Raw genomic sequence first — 25,007 nt, forward strand, 5'->3', positions numbered from 1 at the left:
CAGATCTGCTAGCTCAGGATATGAGTTGGTCCTGTTCTGCCATTATTCCAGAATGAACAGTCATGTAAATTCCTCATATATATGTTAAATCAGCATGTTTTTCTCTTACTAATATGTCTGATGTAAATGCGTTTGTTTGTACAATATCCAAGGAATGCAGAAAGGGAGTACTGTCTCATTCAATTCCAACAGGGTAAAGGGGCTTCATTCCATCCTCCAAAATGAGGCTGCTATGGAGAAAAATTAGATCGCTCAACTACCTCAGAGAAGCAAATCCTAAATTATAGGCTGGTACCCTTAACTGAAATCAGCCTCCATTTACAGCATTAGATTAACTAATGCCCAGACCTGGCTGCGACTTTAGAACTTACTAAAACTACATCAAGATATTTTATGGTTTGACTATGGATTTAAACTATTTGATGGGTGGATTTTATGGCTTATAAAGTACACATTGATAAAACTTAAAAAGTAGCAGTGGAATGGGTGGGTGGATGTTGGCTTGATGTCAGATGGATGAATAACAGATTAACAAGTATAGTAAAATATACAATACAGAATTTAGGTGGTGGGTTTAGAAATATTCATTGAAAAATTCAATTTTTCTGTAATGTCTGAAGTTTTTCTTGATGAAATGTAGGGAAAGAATAAAAAAGAGCATGGACAACTGCCTACACTGTTTTCCTAAACGGTTCTGAAAAACAAGGTAGAGGTGATAAAATGCTAACCATGGGGGAGTCTGAGGGAGGGTACAGGGAAATTCTCCCCAGGCTAGTCAAACCTTCAAGCTAACATCCCACAGACCGGAAGGAGAAAATGGTTACTTTGAAATTGTTTTGAAATAAAAGAGGCAACAAAGGGAAAATATTTGGCATATAGTAGTGACTTAAGGGCCTTTATATTTTATGGGGATTTCATTTGTTATCTTGATGTCTTCCTGAGGTAAATGATCTTGTGCTCTCTCCACCACAGTGTATCTCCCCACTTTTGCTAATCCCTCTCTCCCTCAAGCACACACAGTGGGGTTCTGCTTATGAAATAACACATATACGCACATGCACACACACACACTTGGAGGAAAAATATTATGAAAGACAGAAACCGCCTCCCACCACCACCATCCCCCAAGGCCCAAGACATGTCACTTTGGCATGTGAATTATTTTGAGTTAAGTTCCATCAAGGCCCTAGGGCTTTAAGAGAAACTCTTATCAGTATCTGAACCATTGGAAAAATAGAGATTGTGGTCTGGATGCAGATTTAGAGATGCAGATTTAGAGATTCCAGAAATATACTCTTTTCTCTGACAAACCTATTATTTGGCCCGCCAACACATAGTTACAGAGCATCTGGGTTTTGTCAAGTAAGTCACCATCCTCTGGACTTGAAGCCCAGGTCCTTATCCCAATTCTTACCTCAGGATAAAAACCATGGTTGCCCTATTTACTCTAGAATTTACAAGTAGGTAGATTGCCACATGTATGTTATTCTATTTATTCATTTTTTCCTATTAATCTTTCCTATTAATTTTGATTGTTGAGCAGAAACCAAAGAATAACCCGGAGAGAAGTTCTCCTTCCCTCAGGTCTTTGGGGGGGAAAGTCAACCAATTTTGGCAACATTTTGAATGGACTGTATTGGGTAAATATCAGTAACTTTATGAACATTCTTGGTAGTCACTCTTTCTTTAAATTTACCAGAAATTTGTTGTTTTAAAAGTGGAGATGGAAAGTTAGACTTTCTAATGACAGTAGATTAAAAAAAAACCAAATAAATAAACTTAATTTAATCTCTTATTATGAAAACTGAAGCAAAGCTCCTTTTCTGGTTTCCAGAGACAGGAAACTAGGAAGCACTTGGCTCCACATCTAACATGAATGAATCTCCAAGTTATGGGTGGAGACTCATCTTCTTGAAATAAATTTTCTGGGGATTTTAGGATGAAGTGCTATCTTCCTATAGAAACTCCAGTAGATAAGAGAAGCTAAAAGAACTTGAGGGGTTCTGCTCCAGTTAGGCCAAGTAGGCAATAAACATTAGAGAGAGGGAGGTGGAAAAGACCTTCCTGCTGATGGCTATGGAAATGGGTTGTGGGTTGTGAGTTCCCAACTATCTTTGAAGCTGTGTACAGCATTTTCATCTAGACTTAGTGGGAAGGCCACAATTCAGTTTGGGCCTGTGGCCATCCTGGGGTGAAGAGCTCAAAAAGGCCTAAGAGAAACCCTGACTTGAGGCATTAAGAAAGGGAATGTAAGGAGGTAAATCTTCCCATAAACCACAGGCAATGACCTTCTAGTGGTCAAGGAGCAAAGGGGAGTTAGTCTCTGATACAAGACAAATGAGATATCTAGTGGGTTGTAAATCATAGAACATCCTGGCCAACCCAAGAATCAACATAATTTTCCACAAAATTATGGCCTTGTGGACTTCCTTATCAGTCCTTCAATTAAACAAAACATATTAGAGCTGAGAGAAGTCTCACAGTTTATCTAGATAATCTCACTTTAGATACAGTAACAGCAGGTAGCGTGTTTGTAATGTTTATGGGCCAGACCTTCTATGCACTACATAAGTATCCATTCTTATAATTGTTCCAACAGTTTTGTGATACAGGAATCATGATCTCACCCTTATGATATGTGATAAAACTGAAACACAGAGTATGTTACACACCCAAGTTGCATATCTAGTATGTCAACAACAAGAAAGACTTCAGGAGTCTAAAGAACTTGCCCAAGTGCCTTTGATGGGAGAATATAGAACAGACATGGGGTGGGGGTGATTAAAGAGTCTGTAAACCAGCTATGCAATCAAAGGTGGGGGGGAGAAATGATTGTCAGTATTGAGCAAACCAGGGTAACCCAATCCCAAAGGGATGGGATGACTTTGTGGCAAAATGCAGCTCTATTCTCAGACAGCTGTTTGTATCTATGCAAATCTCTTTTCCTTAAAAATCTTGTCACAAGACACTGAACAGACTATGATGAATCCCTTCTCAAAGGGCACCAAGAATTGTACACACTGAACCCCAACAACTGAGATTCCTATTTGGAAAGCCATGAATCTGATTCTGTCTAAGACATTAGAGGGGGCGAAGGGGAGTTAGTCTCTGGCGCAGCGGGTTAAAGCACAGCACTGAGAAACTAAAGAGCTTCCGCATGAGTTCGATTCCCGCCTGCCCCGGAGGTGCCCTCATCGCGAGGCAGACCTCTCCTGACCCGCCCGCTGCTCCCCTCAGCAGTGTACTTCGTCGATCTGCCTGTTCTGCTCCCCACTCTGTCTCTGGTGAAGCCTCTCACCGCCCCTGAGCCTCTGGCTTGTACCCCAGTTCTGTATGCACAAATAAATAAATCTTTAAATAAATAAATAAATATTTTTTTAAAATGTGCTTTGTCATTGAATTTCTATAGGGTATACAATTCCCCCAAATCTCAGGTAGCAAGAGCAATATAATGTCAGCATCTAAAACATTGTTGAGACTCCGCAGTGCTGGGTCAAAATGAAAAGAGTAACTCTTTCTGTCTAGCTGAATGGTTTCTTTTTGAGCAAATTGTGAGAAATTCTCAACTATTATTATATAACATCAGACATGTTTTTGTTCCCTACAGAACACACAGTACAGTGAATGAACATTAACACCCTAAACTTCCTTGTCAACCTTTAACCTTTCTGATAAAGAGATTTTTTTAAGAGGAGGAAAAGTGGAAATGTAATTGTCATTTTCTATATGATGAGACTTGAAACACTTCTAAAATTACACAAAACATGCTGTCAAAAAAAAAAAAATCATGTGATGGTATTAAAAGCAAAAAACAAAAAAATTCCTGGCAGCATGAACACACTTCCCAGAGTTGAAGTGCTAATCTCTGATACAAAAAAGTATTTTCAGGACCTTGCGTTTTCATTGATTCATCAACTAATATGTTAAAGAGTTACTTACATTTTAATGTTCTGAAGATACAAGTATTATACTTAGGGACCAAAATTTTCTATGTTTTTGATCCTAGAACCTCTTTAGACTTTTAAAAATTTATCCACGACCTCAGGAAGATTTTCTGTATGTAGGCAATATTGTTTCAGAAATCACAACAGAGTAACATTTAAGAGATGAATAGGCAATAAAACCGTACTTCATTTTCCTTCAAAGCAATGGTGTCCTGAATGCTCACAGCCTCTAGAAAATTCTACTGCATATTTTTGGGCAAATGAGAAAAAAAAGGAGCAAATATACTATAGAATTAGTATGGAAATAGTTTTGATCTTGAAGAACCTCTGAAAAATGGTGTCTGTAACCTGCAAACATCCCTGGATAAGACTTTGAGAACATCTATTTAGTGTATAGCTATCATTTTCAATTTAAAATCGAAGTATTGAAAGTGAGTATATTAGTCATCCCAAGAAAGAAATATTTCCAACACCACTCCACCGCAAAGAAGCTGTTTCTTTTTACGTTATTGTAATCTCAGAATAATCAGTAACACCTATGTACTTGATTCTTGAGAGAAAGAGGACTGGCTATGTGTTAAACGACTTTCTTTCTTCCCTTTCAAAATAGAACTTCTGAACTACAGCTAGGTCTATGATATCAACACTCAGCGAGACATTGCCCTTCCCAGAATTCCTCGTGACTCAGTGTGGTCACATGACTAAGACTGGATCCCTGGACTCTGAACAGAAGTGCGCCACTGCTCTGTTTGACCTTTAAAAGAGCTGGGGGAGGCTCATGCTGGTTGAGAGGCAGAACATGGTGACCACAAGTTTAGGACATCGAGACTGCCCCTCGGGTTCAGACTCTTGTCTCTTAGTTTCTAACAACTACAAGAATGTTCCGGAGTTGAAAAGATGCATCTGAAGATGCATCTGACAATAGAATGGCTGGCTTATTTTACACACATATACACATTGTATACTGCTTTAATTAAAATAGAATTTAAGTAAGACCGTATATACTGCATAGTATTTGATTCAGAGGTACAAGAACTACTATTTTTAAGATATATTCAGAGCCAGTGAGAAGGAAGAAAGACAGGAGATGGAAACTCAGAAGAAAGGGGATATGGAGTTATTAGAGTTAGTAACATACTAATTACTTAGCTAATTAATACCTGTGCTCTAAAAATGAGCAGAATCCCAGCAACAAAATCATTGAGTATGTGTTGGGGGTGGGTTGGGGGGAGCAGAAGCGGTGGGACAGATTATAAATACAGCAGAAATGCTGTCAGGTGTGACACTCCCAATTCATCCCATCTCATTGAATTACCTGGAGTGCCTTTCACCGTTCAGTAGAGTAAAGCACCTATTAACCTGTGACTCTGCTACAGCCCTTAACATTGTGTCACAAGTACCCTAAGACCTCATGCTTTAGGGGTAAGAAATCTGGGTTCTTTTTTGAACATCTGCACAAATATAAAAACACTTATTGAGGAAAATACCCTAGTTCATTTAGATTTTGCTGGAGGCTTCCTCTAGGAGAGAGAGGCCTGCCTGGCCTACCCCCCAAGCTTGACATAAGGTTTGCCTTCCACAGGTCATAGTATGTTAGGTACACCACCTGCCTGTCAGCACCAACAGTACAGCTCTGAGCTCAGTTCTACAATAAACACGGCCTAAAAGATGCTTCTTCACTGCAGGAGGGGGATGGTGAGAAGGGGGAGGGCATAGAGGCTTCCAGACATCAGTTCCTTCTTGTCATGCCCAAGGGCCAGCTGCCTTCGAACCAGAAACATGTTACACAGACATGTAGCGTAACTTACCAACGTGGGTAGTTTTAGCTTAAAGGTGTGCTTTTTAGTCTGAGGTTATGCTATGCCTGCCTAGCAGCCTTTGAAGAATACATTCTATTACAGCCAAAATACGGGTAGCCTTATGCCAGTTTTCAGATTTTAATTTGAGTCCTAAAGGTCTCTTAAGTCTACACATTGAGGAACCAGTTGGAGAAAGCATTATCATAGAACTTTTGTTAAAAATTTAAAAACCTAAGCAAATGTGGACTTGGGAAAGTATTGGTGACTAACATTTGAGAGCACTTTGTTAGCAGTAAAAAGGATTTTTCACTCATTGCCTGCTCTTTAAAACTCAATGCCAGGTGAGTCCATCTACAGAATGACTTTGATTCTTGATTCTTGAGCACCTCAGTTTTTGCTCTCTGAACCCCAGAAAAATAAAATGCTTTCACTTCAAAGTAACTGACTTCAACTTACCGTCATGTCTAGACACCCATTGGGGCAGTGGAGCTCAATGTGACAAACACAGAGTCTCTGTTAACTTAGTCTGACTTCACGGTACTTTCTGTCAAGGTCCTACCTCTCCTCAGGAACTGGTATGTCCCTTCCCCTCAGAAGAAAGCAGATGTGAAACCTGACATGTATTTTCTTGCCCAGGCTCCCAAGAGGCACACAGTTAGTTAGGGACACAGTTGCTATGAACCTCATGAATTTTTTTAAAAAATGCCCAATGTGCTTTAGTTACTATATTTCCCCCCAAATATTTACTGACTTTTCACTTTCAAATTATATAATTTTGGGAGTACAACTTCACACCTCCATCTGGGTACATCTCTCTCATCCCAGAAAGAACTTTTAAACAGAATTATTTTTTTTTAAATATGGCTCCCTACAATTAAGGTGTTTTTTCTTTGTTTGTTTGTTTTGTTTTGTTTTGTTTTTAATTATACATTGTGTTGCCAATAATGTACAATAATGTATGGAGGTCATTCTGATCCTGACTTGGTCACTCAAACAATAATGTATGGAGGTCATTCTGATCCTGACTTGGTCACTCATAAGAATAAACTACAGAAGTAATGCAGTCATGCTTGTCTGAATTCGCTGTTCTTATCTCTTGAAAGGTGGAAAAATATCTGTGCTGGGAGAGCAATGTGTTCTGGGGTCTCTGGGTTATCCCTAGAATGTACTGTACCTCAATTTGTGAAAATCTGATCCTGAATAGGAGATCAGGATGAAACATGATTTCAGTATATGAACTTGGAAATCAGTCACTTAATACATAGTGTGACTTTCAGTCTCTTACAAAATCTATGTATGGTCGATTCCTTTCACTTCATCCTCACCTGGACAGGAAGTGCCTCAAAGTCAAACTAAGCTAACAGAGACTTGGTGTTAATCACATTGAACACCACTGCCCCAGTGGATGTTTGGACATGATGAATCAGTGGAAGTCATGATTGATAAACAAGTTATTGTTTCTAGTCTGATAACAATCAGCATGACTCAAGTAGCTAAAAATGGAAGCAAGCTAAGTCCCCAACATCAGATGAGAAGAGAAGACTTACTATACATACACAGTGGGGCACTATTCAGTGGCCAAAAAGATAAACTCATGCCATGTGTGGGAACATGAGTGAAACGGGGGATCATGCTATGCGAAGTCAGTTCAAAGACAATGACAAATGCTAGATGGTGTGACTCATATGTGGAATATAGAGAAACAAAACAAAGGGTCAGATAAAGCCCAGCCCAAAACCAACCCTTGAAAACTGACTATGGAACTGATCCATCCAGAGAGGGGAAAGAGGAGGCGGGAGGAATGCATGGGCCATGGTGCTGTGCTGCGGTGACCTTGTGGTGAGTGCGCTCTGACAACAGCACCTGAAGGGAGGGACACTATATTTTCAAAGCTCAACGAAATGTTACCTAAAAATTCTTATTACATCTGGGCCCTCCCTGGTGGTGCAGCGGATTAAAGCACTGCACTAAGAAGCTGAAACCACTTCCGCATGAGTTCTATTCCCTCCTGCCCCGAAGGTGACCACATGGCACAGCAGACCTCTCCTGACCCGCCCGCTGCTCCCTTCAGCAGTGTACTTCATCATCGATCTGCCTGTTCTGCTCCCCACTCTGTCTCTGGTGAAGTCTTTCGCCACCCCTGAGTCTCTGGCCTGTACCCCAGTTCTCTATGTGCAAATAAATAAATCTTTAAAAAAAATTCTTATTACATCTTATGAAATATGCTTTTTTATCTCAAAATCAAAACAAAAAAGCAATTGTAATCGCTGAAAATTACGTATTTTTCTTCTTCAGAGAGCTCAATAGTTTAATGTGACAAGTCCTCTTGCTTCTTTAAGTGATATAAAAACCCAAAACACTTTTGCATTTAATTACATAGTAAGTTATGTATTCAGAACAATACCCTTTGTAAAAATGATACTTTCATGCTATGCCTAGATGCTGGCTGGCAGAATTTCTATTTAAATGCAGATTGTTGTAACTTAAAGCCATTCTGACTTGACTATGAATAGGAGGTAACCTGTGATTTACATTTAATTATAAATGAAAAATTTCACTTCAAAGATAAACTAATTTTAAAATCAGAAAAATGCAAGCTAGCACAGAATGAAATGACAATGTTTTGTTTGTTTTCAGAAAAAGAGAACAGTTGAATGTATGTGTCACAAAGGTATAGGTGCTTGTCTGTTTTGCTCTCAGACACATCCATAACAATTGACAGTAAGTATCTGCTAAAAGAATGAAAGACTTGGGCCCTCCCTGGTGGCACAGCCTGTTAAAGCACAGCACTGAGAAGCTGGAGCCTTGTCAGCATGAGTTCCATCCCAGCCCTGGAGGGGACCCCAATAGCACTGCAGACCTCTCCTGACCCACCCATTGCTCTCCTCAGCAGTATACTTTATCCTGGGCCTGTTCTACTCCCCACTCTGTCTCTGTTGGGTCCTCTCCCTGCCCCTGCACCTCTGGGTACCAGACTTCTGTATGTATTAATAAATAAATCTTTAAAAAAAAAATGAAAGACTTAAAAAACCAGTTAAGAGGCAATGCCAACAATGTAACTCCGGCCCTCGGTACTATGCAATCAGTGCTGGGTGTCTGTGCTCTGTCTGATGCCAATACATCTGGAACTTTTTTTTTTTTTTTAAGAATATTGGTTGACAGTTTTATATATATATATAACTGTCAACAAAGTTAAAAAATATTTTTAGATCATCTAAAATATTTAGAGAGTACAAGCAAAGAAGAACTTTGCTTGTATTCATGAGTAGAGTTTATAATATTTGCTAATAGGTTTGAGGAAGAATTATGAAACAGTTACAATGTCCACTTTTACTTTCAATCTAAAAGATAACAGTCATCTGTGGTTTAATAAGGGGGAGAGGAGAAAGAGAGAGAGTACTTTCTCAATTATGTAAGGAATTATAGAAGGCAGCTATGTGAAAACAAGGAAGTCCTTACTAAAAACTGAGCCCTTCCAAATGTTACTCTGGGCTCTCCAGCTTCCAGAAGAAAACAAAAATATATTTCTGTAGTTGAGTCACCCGGTCTATGATCTTTTACTATGTCAGCCCAAGCTGACTAAGACATAATAAGCCTACAACTATTTTAAATTTCCTCTAAAAAACTTATGAAACTTAATTGTAGGCTTCAAGGTCTTAATCTCTCTGTCTCTCTCATATACACACACAGCAGCAAAAAATCAAATGATAGAAAACCCTGTATCTCAGATTGTTGGAGCAGCTTTATAAATGAAACAAGAATTAGGCCTCCTCCATTAGTTTATGCACATTATTCTCCTACACCTGAACATTTCTCTTCTTTTTTTCTTTCAGAAGGAAAGAGACTCTACATCATATTCTTGGGCACTCTGTCATAGCAAAGGCAGAGGTGGGTTTCCTGTGAATTCAGAGTTCGTCCACCTCAACCTCACAGGCATGATTTTGCCCAAAGAACTGGACAGTCAGGGCAACGTGATCACACAGCCTGGTACTTCTGTAAAATTTCCAAAAGTGAGCTAATTTTCTTCAGTTAGGTGAGAATGTTCTCCTTTTCATTCCTCCTTCTGGGGGCCCACATTTCTCTTTGCATCAGAGCCCGGGGCATTTCTGGAGGGTAAGCAAAGTTAGCTGACCTGAGAATACTTGGCATTTGGGCTCAGTAAGACAGAGTTCTGTAAGTCCCCATAATTTCAGGATAAAATTAAACTGTTGTTAGTGGTTTCGATTTTGAAATGATGTTCCAGTACAATCCCAATCCACCAGATTCATGCCATCGAAGGGTCCAGGTGAAAGATCGAGCCACTGACACTAAAGAAATTAGTTTATAGATGTTATTTAGTAGAGGAGGACGGGAAAGTGCGATTCAAGTATTAAGGTTCATCTTATGGAAAATTTAATTTTTTAATGGTTCATTTATTTATGCATACAGAAATGGGGTACAGGCCAGAGGTACAGGGGCAGTGAGAGGATTCCGCAGAAACAAAGTGGGGAGCAGGACAAGCAGATCTACGAAGTACACTGCTGAGAGGAGCAGTGGGCAGGTCATGAGAGGTCTGTTGTGTCACGTGGATCACCTCCTGGTGGGGGATTGAACTCACACTGAAGGGGCTGCGACCAGCTTGCAGTGCTGAGTCCTAACCCGTTGTGCCACCAGGGAGGGACAATTTACAGAATCTTGAGATAAGGTATGGAACTGTACATAGAGAATTTTGTTCTTAATGAAACCTAATTTCAAAAAATCTCACCTGTCTAGAATATTCTCAATTATCACCATATATACAATGATAGATGCAGAGGTATCTTTTCTCACCTGATGGAAATTGCATGAAATTATACCCAGCAGAATTTTTGTTTTGAAGGCCTAAGTGTGTAGCTTCTAAACATAATGTGAGTTGGTGAAGCTACACGTTGGATTATACTTGGACCAATAAGGAATTCTGAAGCCAAAGGAAAATTTTATTAAATAGTAATAATAAAAGGCAAATTTCAATCTCCCATGTTAGAGGAGATGCAATGTTTACTTTCCAACCGATATCAAAAGCTACAAAACACACTAGAGGAAAATGCTAAAAGCAAGCATATAATCAAAAATGTGAAGAGAAAAATAATTATACATATATGCTAGGCAGCTAAATATAAATCATTTCTCCAGATTGTGATCCTCTTTCTTTAATTTGCTCTACTTTTTCTTTATTCATTCTAAATATCCACTTAACATGAAATTGTATGTTTTTATGTAGTATAACTTCTATTGTATTTTTTTATTATAAAAGAAACACCTCCTGTTCATTTTATATAAGTTTAAGCCTCACAAACTTGGATATACCACTGAGAAAATGACCTGCTGTCACCAGAAAATATTTTTACATTAATATTACTTAGTTAAGTGTGTATTCTTGCTATTAAAAAATCTACAGAAACAGCTATGAGTTCACACATTAAACAAGGGACAATACAATTCAGACTGTTCTTTTAACTAAGTTACATATGATGGGAAAAATGCATGCTAATCTGAGTTCATGGCAGGTCTGATCCCAGGAACAGACTTATCACTGACTCAGTGATGACGCTGACCAATGTGTGTGTGTTTCTACAACTGAGTCTTTTACTTTTTCTTTAAGATTTATTTTATTTATTTATGCATACAAGAGCTAGGGTGTTAGCCACAGATGTGGTGGGTGAAAGGATTCATCAGAGACAGACTGGGGAGCAGAACAGGCAGACTGGCTGAAAACCACTGCTGAGGAGAGCAGGGGTCAGTCAGAAGTCGCTGCACAGTGTGGGTCAGCTCCTTGGCAGGGGCTACAACTTATGCAGGGTGGCTGAGACAGCTTCACAGTGCTGAGACTTAACCCTTTGTGCCACCAGGGAGGCCACAGGCTATTGGTTTCTGATCTAGCTAATTGGTTAAAAAAAGGAGAAGCAAAAAAAAAAAAAAAATGCTAGCAATCCTCAGAAGCTTTGTGGATTTCAGACTTCCTTAAAATAGGGCAAGTGACTATGATCTTGAGAATGCGTACAGCTCAGAAATGACATTAAGCTTATCGATTTTTAAATTTTATCCTGCAAACCAAAAGCTCCCAGGAGATGCAATATTCCACAGAAGTCATGCATGATAGTCATCAAAACGTAACTGCAGCTTTCCGAGGTTTATGTGAACTAGAGGACAGTCTAGGTTAAGAAACTGTCAGTTATTCTGCTTATTAGAAGACAATGAGAAAGCAGAAATGGATGGGGATTTAAAAAAATAAATAACTCAACACTGTGAACTGTGGCTTTGGTTAAAACAGTCATACCCAAAGAATGTACCAGGCACCAGAGGCTGGATTGCTAATTCTCAGGTCCCCGTACAAGTGGGCCTAATGAACCAGAAACTCTAGGGGGGAGGCCCAGCAACATGCATTTTAACCAGTTATAAAAGTGAGTCAGATACAATACTCAGGTTTGAAAATCAGTGAACTTAAGAATGGCATGAAATAATGTCTTCCTCGATAACCCAAAGATATGGTTTTAAGTTGTGCCTTAACAGACAAGCCATGCTTTCTTCTAGCACTTTCTTGGAAGTGTATTAAATATTTCCCGGAGCTTGCTACTATACGCAAACTACCTTCAGGGAACATCAATTTGATACTTAAAAAAAAGAGAAATCTATTGCCCCCAAACATTATGCTAATTGAAAGGAATCAGATGCAAGAAATCTATGTTTTAGGATTCCATTTGTAAAAGGCGAACCTATAGGGACAGAGAGTGAATTAGGAGTTCTCAGGGGCTGGGGGCAGAAAGAAACAGCCGACATGTGGGGCCTTCCTGGGATAATGGGATTGTTCTAAACCCTTCTGGTGGTGATGGCTGCACAATTGTGTGTACATTACTAAAAATCATTGAATTATATACTTTAAACTATCAAATTTTATAGGATGCATTTCTGTTTTCTGGGTCTGTCATAACACATTACCACATACTGGGTGGCTTAACCAACAGAAAGATCTGGCCTCACAGATTTGGGGATCACAAGCCTGAAATCAGCAGAGCCAGGTCCCCTATGAAATCTGTTGGGAGCGAGTCCCTCACGCCACCTCCTCTTGCTAGCAATCCTTGTTAGCAATCCTTGATAGCAATCCTTGGTAAGCTTTGTCTTTAACTTCTTCACTCCAATCTCCTCTTTACTTATGCATGACCTTTTCGCTCTATGTCTCTCTTAATATAACAACATCCATCATATAGGAACATAAGTCCACCCTACTTTGTCCTCCTCTATCTAATGCTACCTGTACCAAGCCAATGACTGTGGAAGGTCACATTCTAGGTATTGGGGGTCAGGAAGTCAACACATCTTCTCGGGAAACACAATTCAGCCTAAGCCAATATGCAAATTATATTTTAATTAAGCTGAGTAAAAAATACCCAAATGCCCCAAAATAGTTGACTGGAATAAGAAAATGTGGTATATCTAAGCAATAGAACATTATTCAGCAATCAAAAAAGATTATGCAGCCATTTGCAGCAACATGGAAGGGATTATGCTCAGTGAAATAAATCAGAAGGAAAAAAAACAAAATTATTGGATGGTTCCACTTATAAGAGATGAGGAAAAAAATAATGATAATAAAAGATAATTAAGATTAACCGGCAGCTATAATCAGAGACACTAGGGGATGCAGAGGAGCTCAAAACCAGAGGGAAGAGCAGAAAGGTCTGAGGTGATGGCTCACAGGTGAAATGCTAGTGGGACTTTTTACAGGAACTATACCTGTCTATGTGTGTGTGTGTTATATTGGGGTATGATACACAACTGTTAAACTACATAGTGTATGCATATATACATATTATTTATTAAGTAACACATATAGTTTTTAAATTTATTTTAAGTTATTATAGTAAATATATTATTTATTAAGTGACACATATAGTTTTTTAAATTTATTATAAGTTATTATAATACATATATTATGTATATCATTATTTTAAAAATCTTACAAGATGTCCACACCAACGTTCACAGGTACCATCTATCACTCTCATAAAAACTATTATTGGCAATGGATGCATTTTTACTCATTTCTTAAAAAGAAACACCATGGACTCATGCCCCGAACTCAATCCTGTTACATATACCGCATTTACAACCTCAAGAACAATGGGTTACACACATCAGTAGATAAAGTTTCATTCCACAGTTGGCCACAGAAAGGAATGAATAGGAAAAAGGGGACATGGCACAGAATGAAATACTTTTGAAAAGTTACTGTTCAGCATCTATTGATCTATGTGGGTGGGTTGGAGCAGAAGTTCCTGTTAAAACTGTCACCTTTTTCAGCAGGAACCAAAAACCACATAAAGGAGGAATCCTCTGGAAACTCCATTAATGGACTAGGTCTAGACTGCTCAATCGACCCAGTCCCTCATTCTTCATGGTCTCATTTTATCCATGTAAGAACGTTGTTCCCTACATGGTTTTGTTGTTATTGTCTAGTTTTGTTTTTTTTGTTTTTTTTTACAGCCGCTCCCACTGTAACTATTCCCATTAAAGGAAATTTAAATTGGGATTTTGTTTTCCAAATGTTAAATTTCCCTCCCGCCCAGAGAGTACTGCTAAGAGGGGTTCTCCACATAATTCACTGCTATATTAATCTGTTCTCTCTCATACAAATTTACAGATTTGCCCTTGTCACATTGGTGACAGTCGTATGGGGGTGGAGGTCTCATTTGTCTGGTCCTTTTAAAAATTTCTTCCACAACACTATAAATTTATAACAGACTGTATTTAGTCAACATGTTTATTGCACATCATCGGTATCCCTGTACATACTATAACCTACTTGAGCAATGAATATTGTTTATTTTGTTTTCACTATTTCACAGATAATTGTGTGAACTATTTCACCTGCCTAAAGATATTTGAAGAGTCTAGAAAATTCTATCCAACAATATTTACTTACGAAATATTGACTGAATCTATTAAATAATCGTCCCCTTTTGACTATAAATAGCCTCACCTAGCTTTGACCTGTCAGACCCAAGACAATTTCATCTCAACTGACCAGCTATCCCTTTAATACTGTGAACTTCTTTTATGAGATTCCATCCACAATTTAGTTTTCCCTCTATAGTCACGAGATACAAGGAATTTAAACAAAAAATGAAGAGCGTAAAACTTTTTTCAGGTCTCCTAGTTCAGCATACAGCAAAACTGTTCTGAGTATAAAAAGTTCTGACTGAACAAAGCTTTTATTGAGATCTAAAGGTTCCTTCTGAAAGAGCAAATACAAAAGTCCATCTATTCAACTAATCTTCACAAACCGATTAGATTTGCTGTCCCTAAGATTTTATATATTTTGTACTGTCTACTTCTCTAAAGTAAGTTTCTAAATGTTCTTTGAAGAAAAAGAACATAGGACAGTGGACAGTGGTCCTTGAACTGTCACCTGCAAGGAGATCATCAGGAAGGCTCTTGACAGCATAGAGCACGGGCAGCCCCTCTAGATGGCCTGCTTTAGGGTTAGTGAAACCGGATCTGTGGTGTCCCTAAATGGTTGGCTACCAGGCTGAAGCAGCTCTCATCCTGGAACCAACTTTTGAGAACCACTAAAACACATCATTTCCATATCCTCACTTTATTTTTCTTATTCCTGTAGATTTCTTATTCCCTAGGTGTTGAGCATGTAACCCTCAAATTTCCTATCACCCGAAAGATGTAAAACCAGTGAGTTTAGTCAGTAAGGTAAATTTTTGCAATACTTTCTTTAAATAAGAGTAACTTTTGGTCAGTTTCTTAAATCAACATAATTAAATGCTGTCCTATACTTTTATTTTCTCAATGAAATTCTGATATCAACTACAATATCACATCATGAAATAGTCATTCAAAAGTCAATGGATTTGAAGTTATAAGTTTATAAGAGGCATAAAATTATATAAAACAAATTCTTAATATTGATTTTCTGGTATATTAAAAACTTAAGTGAACCAATTTCAACTCAGATAATGAAAACAAGATTTCCCTCCATGCAAATTTACCAGGAATCAAAACATTCCAAATTTAATTCTCATGTATGGGGAGCTAATCAGTGAATTAGTGCTTTCAAGCTGGAGCAGTTAAAGGAGTGTGAGTGTGGGTGTGAGGTGGGAAGAGAAGAGATGGGGAGGAGGAATTGGAGAAAGGTAGCAGTAATGAGCTAATCTCTGTATCAGCTATTTTTGGTGTTGAACAGGGCAGTGATTACTTTGGGCAATATTTCACTTCACTAAATTTACATAAAATACTTACATCTTACTATTTTATAACTATAACCACAAGAATAGCCATAACTAGAAAATGATGATAGATAGACAATTTCATTTGTATATATACTCTCAGTCACCCCAGAAAGATATCCCAGATCTTTTTTTCTTTCCTGTCAATAGCCACTTTCACACATCACAAGCACATCTTATGTCTCCATTTTCACTCCCCACTCAATACAGGCAAGAATTCCCTCTCCAATGATGATATTTAAACAATATCCTATGATTTTTACTGATTCAAATACTTGATTTATATTTTACAATTTAAAAGAAGCCTGCAATAAAACAAGTGCAGAGTTTAACCTACTGGAGACCAAGATAAGGACTTACATAAAGCCAACAACTGACTTACTAATATTTATCATTCATTTTAATTATAAAATAAATTTGTAACTATAACCTATTCTATATATTTGATACACACACACAAACATATGATGTGTGTATACCTTCTTTTTCTGGACAGTACTTTCAAACACAAGTGATATAGTTCAATGGCAAGATTTTTCTTTTTGGATAAATTGCAGTACACCAGAAACTTAAATATGTGTGAAAAGCTAGCTTTCCCCTAGAACTTTGGCAGCTACTTGACATTTGAACAGCACCATAAACATATTCAGTGACATTAAATAATGTGGTATGTTTAAGGAAATAAATCTTCTCAGGACAATGGAGAGATTAACAATAAGTAATAATTAATTCCGTTTTTATCACTTGCAATTCTTAGCATGGCCAATGAATACACAGATGTTTAATGTCTAAAAACTAATTCAAACATTGGTAGTTACACAAAATGCCTTATTTCATTTTCACACAATGTCTGAATAAGAGATTTTTCTTAGCATCATTTGAATCTTTATTACCCCATATTTTCTCAAAAATATTTATAGGGTATATTATCATGCTTTGAAATATGCAAAGATAAAAATGACACATAATGAAGGAAACAGATTTTTCTCACTCTCTTCTGACATCAATGAGTTACATTTTATACCAGAGTGAACATTGAATGAATGTCTTTAAATTTTAATTCCACTAATTTAGTCATGCCTAAGAAACACACTTCTGGATCCTAGAATAAGACCTACAGCCACAGGAAATGTATGCAGTAGCCCTGGTCACTGCCAACTCAGATCATCATTACAAAATACTCATCTACAAATATGATCGGTTCCAGATCCAGCATAAACGAAAATATCAAAAAGTATTTAAAATATAAAACAGTAGATGGCAAATAAGATACTAAAAACAAACCAGCTACTGCTCTTGAATTCAAGTTCTGCAAGAGAGAGACTTTTCCACTATGTCGTTGTCATCATTATCAGGAATAAAAGTTCCAATGGGTAAAGCCCAGGCTGACACTCAATACTTCCAAGAGATCATCTTTCCCTAGTTTACATTTGTACACTCAATTGGTTCTAAAAGGGCTGAATGAAATGTCTAGAAGTGGAATGGAAAATGTGCCTAGTCTATACGATGGTAGGTGACTAGTGACTCTGGAGGAAGCTCTGAAGCCCTCTGGATTTAGATGGTGGATTCTGAGAGATGCCCACAAACAGCTCAGTCTTCTTACTTATGCCCTTTGTTCACAGAATGTTTCTAGTGTCTATTGCTGAGGAACTAAACAGTACAGCTATATATATAGCACTGTCAGTGCATTTCTATTGTTTATTGGTTTCTCTTAGAATATCAACTAGCAAAAAAAGAAAGAAAGAACATCAACTGGCAAACTCATCTCCTATGGTTTAACCCTATGCACTCTGTCAAGCATTCAAGGTCTTTCATGTATTGGTTGCTAAAGAAACAAGTTATTCTTAAACTATCCGACAATGTTGAGCCTCGAAGCAAGCTGAGCCAACAACTGTTATATACAGTAACTTTAATTATGTATGTCCAACTAGTATAATTCTTATGCTTTTAAAATAGCTGTTGACTAACCGAAAATAACAGTTTTCTTTGGACATCAGTAATCTAGTATTTAATAAGTATTTAAGTTCATTTTTGAAGATATCTTCTGGAATGTAAATATCTAAAAGATGGCTAGGAATGTCGGGATATAGCTTTTTCTCAAAAATGTCTAGCTAGTATACTATATATATATATAATATTACTATATATATATTACATATATTAAATATATTATGTATATAAATATATATTATATATTACATATAAATATATTAAATATATTATATATATTAAATCAACATCAAAGAAAAAAGTAATTGTAATCATCAGGTCCCACAGACTTCCCTCAAATAATGAAGTGATGAAGGCTGACATGTCCCTTTATATGTTCTTAGTAAAAAATAGATCAGATCAGCCATTTTTAGAAGAAATCTGAAGTATCTCCCAGGCTTGTGATACCACAGAATCATGTAGAGCTCAGGACAGGGAAGGTGGTCTTTCAGCCTGGTACTAGATTTAACTTACTTCTATTGTTTCCTTGCTCGTTTAGCTTTGGACATTCAAATTCAAGGTGTCCAATTCAGAAATGAACATCTTCAGAGTCGCAGGAAAGTTCATCACAATAGTTTCCATTTCATTCAGTCCTTGTTCAATAGAAAACCAGTCTATTTCAATTATTGTATTTCTCACAAAAAGTCATAAGTATCAAATATACTTAGAAATATTGCCTATTTTTTAACACCTATTTAGGCCAAATGGTAACTCCTCCTTCATCTAGTAAATGCCTGAACCTATAAATTAATAGCCCATCAGTCCTTACAATTCCTTCGGCTTCACCACTGAAGGCAGCCATTCTATCTTTCTTGCTTCCAGAATTCTGCTTCCATGTTTATTAAGTAGCACATCTGCTATTGAAGTTATCTGTTAATAAGAGTATCTTCGGAATGGCAACTAATCATACATTTTGTTAGACTTAAATATGTATAGGAGAACAAAATCTGCCATGTCAAAATATGTTTTTTGGCACAAAGCTAATTTTGTGGCAGGAGCTCTGAAGGCTGGGTGAAAGTTTTTGCTTTCGAGAAAGATGCCTCTGTAAGGATATTTACCAAGATGACCCCAATCTTACCTATTTTCAATGGAGAAGGCAGACTTAAATGTACATACCTTTTTTGGCTGTGCCTTCCTTAGTAAAGGACCTAACTGAACAATCTCCTACTTTCTCCAAACCTTTCGTGTTTTAGTTAAGTCACTTCAAATGGCCTATGAAGCCAAGAAGGTAAGTTAATCAGTTGTACGTGGTCTGACCCATATAAACAGGAGGGCCACATGTTATCATTAAAATCGTTTTTCTTTTTTTTTTTTCCTTCCTATCAATCTGTCTGATGCTTGTTTGGTACAAGCGCAGAAGAAGATGCAAGTTTATAGGATACTTTTATAGGATACTTTTATAGGATACTTTTCTTTGCATCTTTATGCATCTCTGATTATAGAGGGGATTCCCAAAATGTGATGAATTAATAAATGCTTTCCAAAAATGTACAGGGTAAGGACTATCACTTTTGATAGAGACAAAACTCTTTTGCCTTTATCATGAATAATATTAGATTTCCATAAATTATAGAGAATTATTTATATATGAATATACAATTATCTACCATAACTAATAATACACCAGTTTAATTAAGGTTTGAAGACATCAATCTGAAAGATGTTTAAAGATTCTGCACAACCAAATAAAGTGTCAAGGAGACACTGAGTTGGGAGTTGTTCCTTCTCCACATCCCTTATTAAGATCCTGTCTATTTCATAACTCTACGCTATTTTGTAGAATAAATTCCTGAGGAAATGCTGTATTTAGCATATGTCAAATAGGTTCTTGAATACTACTGGGGAAGTAACTGCTTTTGCAGCTATCATGTCTGGTGTCTGCTTCCCATCAACACTGGCCCTCGGTCAGCCATAGGACCATCTATCTTCAGACGGAAATTCACTCTCCCTGTTTTTTATCTTCTCTTAATTCATTGAAGCCACTGCACTGACCAGATGTGCTTTTAATGAGTCTATACTTACAAAGACTCCCAGGGTCCTCAGATAAAAAGAAACATCAATACAGTTTTCAAAGGTTATTTAAGTAGTGAAGTCCTTTTAAAAATCAAGAAAACAGACATTTTATAACAAAGACAAGATCAAGATACTCCCAATTATTGGAAAAGGGAAAGAGTTGAATGAAAAGTTGAAATGTGTTAATTCAAAGGATATATATTCTTCTATCCCCAAGGAAGCTTCTTGTTAAAATGTACCATATAATCAATGAACCAGCACCCATTATAATTCATTCCCGCATTTTCCCTACACACTTTCATTTCCAAAATTTCAGAGGGACTGACACCTGCCAGAGAAGAGCAGGATTATAATTGAAGTCCAAAATTGCAGAATGATGCACTGAATGTTGTTCCTTCACACTAACAATGGAAAAAAGGAGGGCAGAACAAAAAAAAATGGAAACATAGCTCAGGAGATGATAATGGAATTGAAGCCAAGCATGTGGTCTCTGAGATTGGGGGCATCTGGGAGGGTAAAACCTGAGTATGTAAGGGAATGACAATGAACCCAACATTAATTGTGATAAAGTTAGCAAAGGAAAAGGCAACTCACAAAAGTGTTACTTTCTGATATCAAGTGGGTCTTTCTAGATTTTCTGCAGCCTCAGGGTTAGAAAATCTTTATACTCCCGTTTGAAATAGCAGAGGAAAAGGCAGGAAAAGGAAGTTTAAAAGTAGAGGGATAGAGTTATGAAATGGACTTCTGATATTAACGGGGCGTGGGGAATGAACAACTTGCCACTTAACACCTGGTTTGTTTATACAAAATCCTTAAACATTGGACTGGACTTTTGCAGAATTACTTCATCTGACAAGATACCAAGAAAGAATACAATATCCAAATACTTAAAAGGTAAAAGCGTATCTAGAGTGTTTTATCGTTGACTTTGACTTGTACATGATCCCCTTTAAATTGAAAACAGGCTGTAGGCAAAGCCTCATAACTGTCCCTGACAGCATGTTAAAGAAAAAAAAAAATTGAAGATGAATGATTTTGAAATAGGTGCAGTTTTGTTCTTAAATATATTTTTGAATAAGTAATCCATCTCTCTGTCTATTTTATCTATGGATAAAAAAAGTTATAAAAGTATGTACACAGAAACACTTTTCTTTCATTCTGACTTCTAGAGCCCAAATAAAATATCCTTTTCTCAGTCACCATTCTACATAATCAAATCTATTAGTTATTTGCTGTCTCCCCTCAGCTGTGATCCCTCAAGTTCTGCCACCACCACAGCATCCATGAGCCATCACCACAGTCCCTGTGCTCTTCCCTCCCATTTTGACACCTCTCACTCCCCCTCCCCTGCCAGACACCTCCCACCTGAGGTCAATTTGCAAAGTTGTCTTTTTCTTGACTTTTTGTTCTATTTCTTTATATTTCACTTTTAAGTAAAATGATCAGATATTTATCTTCTTCCCTCTGATTTATTTCATTCAGAATAATTCCTTTCAGATCCAACCATGTTGCAGCAAGTGGCAAGATACAAGAGCTCATGACATCAGCAACAGGACTCCAGAGTGTCTAGGTTCACACACCACACTTCCTGCCATTTAGACTGAAACAGCACCAGCTGTGGTTATTAACAGGGCCATGTCTGTTTTCTAGTGTCTCTATATAACATTTCTCATATGCCACACTTTAGATGTGATCCCCAACTCACTCCTAAGCCTGGTGCTACCTCTGAACCCAGGTCTGACTTTCTCAAGGGTCATCAAGGTTCCTGTTAACTTGGTAGAAATACAGATTATTTGGTGAGCTACTTGAGATATCATTGTCCCCTTCTCTCTGGCCATGTGGTGCCTGTAACAAGGTCCATGTAGGCACAGCAGGGTCAAGCTTAAGTTCAAGGCTAATTGAATCATTCCCAAACATGTCCAAATTAGCTAGAGTTATTCACAAAATATTTTCCACTTACACAAGATAAATTCATCTACAACTAGTTAGAGTTCAGGGAATGATAGCATTATCTGAACTTCCTTTGATACAGAAATGTTCACTTCATAAACAACTTCAATACTTTCAAGCTTAAGTTCAAGGTTAACTGAATCATTCCCAAACATGTTCAAACTGGCTAGACTTATTCACAAAATATTTTCCACTTACACAATATAAATTCATCTACAACTAGTTAGAGTTCAGGGAATGATACCATTATCTGAACTTCCCTTGAACACTGAAATGTTCACTTCATTAACAGCTTCAATAATTTCCAAGGTACTAAGGTTTGCTTACCTGTTAGGAAGAGTCCAAGTTGGTTAGTGACAGGTGCTGCACTGAATGTTAGCTCTGTCTCTCACTAGCTATGTCAACACAGGCAAACTGATCTACAAGCAAGAGATCCTCCTGCCATAAAACTGGAGGATGAATATCACTCACCTCATGGGATTGCTGTAGCAGCTCAGTGGCTTCCCACAAGCTATTACTTAATTAATCTTAGCTTTCCTTATGAATGTATAGGAATTTTCGTATTTATTGGGTGAGAAGGTTCAGTCTGTGCTCAAAAGTAAACTATTTATCAGAAAAAAAAAGAAAAACTCATAAAAATGATATGATTGGCATGGCAAAATAGTGTAAACTAGCTCTGTGCCAGGCCTGTAATAATAAGTGCCTTCTGTGTATCACCTTATTTTAACACTCTATGAGGTAGAATTTATTACTGTGTCTATGTGGGATGAAGAAACTAAAGTCAAGTCGCCAAAAGCTAATGGAAGTTAGGAAGCAGCAAGGTCTGTGTGGCAAGGTCTGATCAGCAGCCCGAATCCAGCCGAATCAGCGGGCTGTGAAGGCCGAGCCCTGCCTGTAACCACTGTATTCTCGTCCTCTCCTGCCTGGTAAGGGCAGTAAATAAGTCCTTTCCACATTTTATTGTGCATCGCAAGGGAAAGGCTTTATCACAAACTGTGTTTTAGGTAGGAAAATAAACTTGGATTCAGCAAATTAACTTTCAGCATAGCTTTCAATGACTAGGGTCTCAGACTATTAAATCTGGAATTTCAGAAACACAGTCTCGCAAAGAACAACAGCTGCTCCAGGATCCCAATCCACAAAGCAACAGCAGTTGCAGCATCTGGACCAACAGCTATCAAAGCTACATCAGTAAATAAGGAGAAAGTCCCCATGCAACCTGACCCTCTAGAATCTTCTCCCCCCAGCTTGCCCTGGGTGGCTCCAAGGTGCATCCTGGAAGAAGCCAAATGGCATGTCTGCTTGTATGTGTGCTCTGGCAGGAGACTATGACCTTTGCTTTCTGTTGGAGGAGTGGACTCTAAGGCTGCCAGCTGGAAGCAAATGGAGATTTTAATTGAAATACATACAATTCTCTACAAGGGGTGGGGGAGTTGGGGGAAGAGTCAAACCATAGCATCCTTCTAAGTTATCTAACGAGCACCCAGCATGGATTGACTTTCTACAGATGTGCCTCCATTAGCCTGGGCCCGTTTTGCAAACAAATACTCAAAAGGAAAACCTTTCAGCTCCAGGTTAGTTGGCCCCATTGCCCACTATCAGCTCTATTACTAATGGGAAATACAAAGTGCAATTCAGAATCCTGTTGACTTGTGTTTCCTGGGGAAAATGGAAAGGAAGGCAACATTTCAGTATCAGAATTGTAGTGTTTCAAAATATACCATAATGGCTTATGTGGTAAGAGGGACTGCAACTATCAATATTTTTTTTTTCTACAAACACATTTCCTTCTTTATTCTTAATCCTTGTAATACTATATTCTATTTTTTCAGACCATCTTATTTCAATGGAAGGAATTAGTTGCAGTCTTTTCACTTTAATCTGATTACCTACTGAATTGGAACAGTTTTCTTCATTTTGTGTGAAATGGTTAGCAATACCTTTATTCCACAGATTCGAGTTTGTTTAGAGAGTTACATATTTTTTTCTGTAGGAAAAAAATGTCATTAGATATCATTGTTCAAGTTAATTAGTCTTTTAAGTGTTACTGATGCTTTCTTGCTTTAATTATAATACTTATTTTTAAGAGACATCGAAGTTTAAGATATTAGACAACAGGATGCATTTCTTGTTACACTATTCAACTACGTAAAAAAGGCTTAAAAATAGACATTTAGCAGAGAGAACAAAGCCACATTTAGAATCTTACATTAAGCAGAATACGAACAGCTGATCTTTTTCTTTGCTATGAAGGTAGCTCTTAAGTCCGCACAAAATCACAGTGCTGTGTTGAGTGCTGAGCAAAATTCTCAGCTGGCAAGAAAACATGGTGCTGATTTGTTGTGCAATTCTACTTTTTAACTCTTTTTAAACTGATGACCCTTAAAATGTACTTCATTCTGATGAAGAATGGGACAGAACTGGATTCATCCAACAAAGTAGACTTCATGAAGAACCTTAGTCAGAAGATCGCTGCCCTCCCTAAATTTCTATGCACACTGTATAGTGAAGAAACACCATTACTCATCGTGAGAAACCCATTTAGGTGTGCAAGTAGCATCGGTTGATGTTTATTCCAAGGAATCTTACTGCCTGGGCAGTAAGAATACTATGGAAATAAACTAGATTCTCTATTAAGAGCAGTTAGAGAAACTGAGAATAAAAAAAAAAATAGGTTTAGTTATCAAAGAATGCATCCTTCCTCCAACACAGGCAGCCAGCCAAGAGTATGCCATGTGATTAAGTATTAGTCTATTTCTATAACTTGAGCCAGTGGAAATTTTAGCAGCCTTTAGAATTATACATTTTACATGAGGATTTAAGGCTGCTTAAAAAAAAAAAAAACTATGGAAAATCAATAGCTACTTAATAAACACTGTATAAATGTACAATAAATAAACATGTATATCTTTCCATATGTAATGTAGAGCTAACAGAGCTTGAGAAGTGCTGGTATTTGCCATTATGTGAAGAACTTTAGTGGATAAAAGCAATGGTGTTCACCCATCCCCACTGATCTATATACCCAGCCAGTTATGTGCTAAGTTGTTACTGAGAAA

The 25,007-nt window shown here is 37.5% G+C and overlaps 1 protein-coding gene across 2 annotated transcripts in view; it reads right to left on the reverse strand.

The window, feature by feature from the left end:
* The window catches only part of GPC6 (glypican 6), a 975,543-nt gene that overhangs the window by 681,735 nt on the left and 268,801 nt on the right, over positions 1-25,007 (reverse strand). The window lies entirely within an intron of this gene.

Source organism: Condylura cristata, unplaced genomic scaffold, assembly GCF_000260355.1.
Source record: "Condylura cristata isolate star-nosed mole 26May11 unplaced genomic scaffold, ConCri1.0 scaffold00010, whole genome shotgun sequence".
Lineage (NCBI taxonomy): Eukaryota > Metazoa > Chordata > Mammalia > Eulipotyphla > Talpidae > Condylura > Condylura cristata.